At 45.1% G+C, this 4,648-nt stretch overlaps 1 protein-coding gene across 9 annotated transcripts in view; it reads right to left on the bottom strand.

Annotated features, from left to right (window-relative positions):
* The window catches only part of LNPK (lunapark, ER junction formation factor), a 65,334-nt gene that overhangs the window by 43,411 nt on the left and 17,275 nt on the right, over positions 1-4,648 (bottom strand). The window lies entirely within an intron of this gene.

Raw genomic sequence — 4,648 nt, forward strand, 5'->3', positions numbered from 1 at the left:
GCATCCTTATAGGCTTGGCAGTGCTACGCTGGCTAGCACTACGAAAGAAAGAGACTTGGGGGTCATCATTGACCACAAGATGAACATGAGCCTGCAGTGCGATGCTACAGCTAGTAAAGTGACCAAAACGCTGGCTTGCATCTATAGATGCTTCTCAAGCAAATCCCGGGACGTCATTTTTCCCTTGTACTCGGCCCTGGTGAAGCTGCAGCTGGAGTATTGCATCCAGTTTTGGGCCCCACAATTCAAAAAGTTTGCGGAGAAGCTTGAGAGTCCAGAGAAGAGCCACATGCATGATCAGAGGTCAGGAAAACGGACTTTATGACGACAGGCTGAGAGCCATGGGGCTCTTTAGCCTGGAAAAGCGCAGGCTCAGGGGTGGGTGATCTGATGGACACCTATAAGTTTATCAGGGGTGACCACCAGTATCTGGGGGAACATTTGTTCACCAGAGAGCCCCAAGGGATGATGAGGTCAAACGGTTATAAACTACTGCAAGACCATTTCAGGCTGGACATAAGGAAGAATTTCTTTACTGTCCGAGCCCCCAAGGTCTGGAATAGCCTGCCATCAGAGGTGGTTCAAGCACCTACATTGAACACCTTCAAGAAAAAAATTGGATGCTTACCTTGCTGAGATCCTATGACCCCAGCTGACTTCCTGCCCTTCGGGCAGGGGGCTGGACTCGATCTTCCAAGGTCCCTTCCAGCCCTAATGTCTATGAAATCTAATTTTCCTAAAGTATGTCTGAACAGAACTAGCTCTTTTAATATTTACAATAGCCAAACTAAAAAGATAGAAGCATGGGCGAAAAAGAAAAAAAAAATCACTACTTAAACTGCAACAAATACATGAGGATTTGTGGGGAACAGAGGACAGTTTTCTCAACTGTACTGACAAGCCTCAGAGGCAACACAAATTTCAGTTACAGGAAATGCATTGTAATGCGTGCTTACCAGACACTGTCCTGGCCGAAATTAAGGCAAGGTAGGAGTCTATCGTCTGCTTGGAAAGCAGACAGAAGATGATTCAGTTTAAGAGTTAGTGATTTTTTAAGGATGATATCGTGGTTAGTGCAATCCAGTCTACTTCAGTTTTTCGAAAGGTTTGCAATTTCAGTATTGTATAATCTATTTATATGCATTTTGGATAAGTTCATTGTTTGCTCAAACACTTAACAAAAAAAACACCACCAATGTTTTGCCTATAATTTACACTGAAACAACAAATATGCAGATAAATGGTGTTTAAGTCCATGAACTTTAATGAATTTAGAGCATTCTCTGACATCACTTTTGTAATATAATCACACCATTTAGAAGCATTATAAATTGGCACCTGAAAGGACAAAAGGGAAGGAAATTGATCCGTTCCCATCATTGTCAAAATCTAATAGTAAACCTGAAACTGACCAATAGAAGCCTCTGAAACTAATGGAACTTAGCTGGTCTTGGTGCTGCTAATACCACAGTACTGTGTTCAGTGCGCACTGGTTTGGCATTATTTCAGTGCTGAGGCTAGACATTTAAACAGAGTATACCGTAAAGATGTAACAAAGCACCACAACGAATAAATAAGAGACTTAAGTATCATCTCCCCACCCCTTTAAAATTATGCTATTCTCTCCCTTACACAAATTGCAAGGGATATTGTATTACTGATGACTGCCAGTGAAGTGTTATCATAATCTAGTCAAGGATTTTAAGCCCAGATCTTGACAAGCCTCTTCTATTTTTACCTGTATTGACAGTAAATGTTTTTTGGTTTGTATGTTTTTTAGGACAGGTATATAGTACATTGATAACTGGGCCAAAGTAAACTCAAATCTTCCTAAATTCTGAAAAAAAATGACAGGTGAAGTTTTCCCTCACTCCTACTTGCAAAATCTCAGTATATCCTCTACTTGGGTTTTAATGTACTTAATTTCCTGAACTCTCCCATGAGTACAAAATTTGATTTATGCTTTGACATCTTCACTAACAGATGAAGAGTTTTTAGAGTCCAAGATGGACCAGCAGAAGCTGCAAAATCTATTCCAACACAAAAAAAGATGGGCTTGTCCTGTGATTAAGGAGAGAGTAATCCCCTTTGTTTTGCCTTTAACTAATCTTTAATTTGCCTTTAACGATTTAAATCATACACTTTCCATCCTTCTCATAGGGATGCGTTTTCAAAGGAAATGTTTCATTAACATTTTCTAGATCTTCACTCACCACATCAGGAGATGCACAGATTTATGGGGAAAAAACAATACTGAAAGAATGTCAGGACACAGTATATCACCTATAATATCAGGCTGACCCAATGAATAAGGGCAGATGAAGTATCTATCCCACAAGTTAGCTGCTTAGAGATCCAAATCCACACGACTACCTCAGCTGAGGCTAAGCAACAGCTGTTCTTTCTGACAAAGCTTCAAGGGTTCTGTTGACTCTTCTCACCTCCCGAGCAGGCTCTTATCTGTGGTACTCAAACCCCTATTCCACCATTTCTCCTGATCAACATAGACTTGAGACTGTTAGGAGAAGAGGCACGACTAGTAATTTTGATGCCCTGAACAGAGATACTGTCAAGCACTGAAGAACTGGTGGGGAAGGAAGGGGGTAATGCCAAGCACTAGAAAGCAGGAGTGCAGAGCACTGCAGGATGCTGCTGGTGCTTGGGGTCACTGCCCTACTCATCCCTTCTAGTTAGGGAAGGAATGGGCTATCGCATCTACCCTACATGTTCACTATAGACTCTTCCTTTCATTTCATTTGGGAGTAGCTGCTCAGCTTTGTCAGTGTTTACTAGCTGGCTGAAGCCCGGTGTGAATAAAGTCACATCTGTACTAGTAAGAACAAAGGTAACCTCTACTTTAACTGAAGTTGCCTACCCACCACCTTTTGGATACAGAGATTACAACCCGAGGATATTGAGTCAGTTTCTATTTTGATATGCAATAGCAGCTGAGAATCCAAGAACGGGGTTTTTTTTGGTTGGGGTTTTGTTTTTTGGTTTTTGGTTGTTTGTTTTTTTTGGGGGGGGGGGGGGGGTTGTTTTTTTTTCCCCTTCTGCACTTGGTGAAAAGGCTTTTCTGTCTGATGTATAAGTTAACCATAGCTATCCATGGCTTACCATGTAAATAGGACTGCAGCATGGTACTCAACATGAATCTGTACCCAGATAATACATGAAAGCTGGTTGGCACATAATAGTTCTTCTTTCAGGAAATAAATTGCATTGGTGTTTCATGAGCTTGAAGGAGATTCAGCTTCTTTCAACATAATGGTTTCACATATGAACATCTAGATAGTTCAAATCTGGCTACATTACAATTAGAGGTGCACCAATAAATCGGTCCATATTGTATCGGCACCAATAAAAGGAAAATTGACATCATCAGCAAATCAGCTTTTTTGGCCAATAAATGCTGTGTGCATGTGCACAGCCGCAGCATGCACATGGCCAGCTGGGCAGGTGGAAGAGCAACATCTAGCTGGTAAGTAAGTCTGCTGGGGGGAGGGGGAGCAAAGGGGCATGGGGGATAGCAGATCAAGGGCCCTGCAGTAAAGGAGGGAGTGGAGCTGGGGAAGGGGCAGGCACTGCTCAGTCAGGGCAGGGTGCAAGGCAGAGTAGCAAGAGGCTTGTCTGGGGGGCAGGGGTGCCCCCCAGATCTGTGCACAGGGTGAGGACAGGCTCCAGGCTCTTCCTGGTGCAGGGGCTGGACCAGGGCTGCACTTCAGGCAGGCAGCAGCAGCAGCACTGGGGGGAGAGGGGAGATATTCCCCAAGCCAGGAAGAGCCAGACACAGGCCCCCACCCCACCACACAGTGGCAACCCTTCCTAACCCCATTTGGAAGATCTGGGGGACACATGTCCCTCATGGCTCCCCCAGGGGTATGTGTAGTGGTGGGATCCATATCCCCCAGAAAAGCCACACTGCTCCATCCCTCACCCTGTCCTGCCCAGTCAGGGCAGCACCTGTCCCTGCTGTATCCCCTCCCAGGTCCACTGCCTCCTGCCCTGGCCCTAGCATAGCTGCCAGGAAGAGCCCAGCGCAGCACACGAGTGCACAGCAACAGCCCACCCTCACCCCACACAGATATGATGGGCACATGCCACCCATGCCTTCTCCAGAAGCATGTGCAGCAGCAGGAGCTGCCCCCGCACTGCCTCCCTCAGCTGGGCAGTGCCTGGCCCTGCCCCAGCCCCACTCCCTCCCTCACCGCATGGGCCTCTTTCCCACCCCACAGACTTACCGGCTGGATGCTGCTCTACAAGCTGCCAGGCTGCATTCCTGGGCACGTGCATGCTGCGGCTGCTTGCATACACGCGGCATTTATTGGCAACATTATCAGCCACATCAGCCAAAAAGAGCTGAGTGACAATAATGTCCTTTCATTGGTGCCAATACGATATGCACCTCTAGTTTCCAGGAAATCATCCTTCCTGCATGGAACTTAGTAAGTTTTACAACTCAAGCTTTCAAAATCTGTTCTGTTAAGCTGTTTGTTCTTGTCTGCTGGTGCTCACTGAAGAGTCTAGCTGCAGTGCAGCCTAATCATGATGAAAGAGTAAAGGAATTAGCTAATTCTAGCCAGGAATTTTTTCTAAAGTGAAATTAAAAATGCAAGTACCATCATACCTATTCATGCCATTTTCTGAA

Source organism: Alligator sinensis, unplaced genomic scaffold, assembly GCF_000455745.1.
Source record: "Alligator sinensis unplaced genomic scaffold, ASM45574v1 scaffold321_1, whole genome shotgun sequence".
Taxonomy (NCBI): Eukaryota; Metazoa; Chordata; order Crocodylia; family Alligatoridae; genus Alligator; species Alligator sinensis.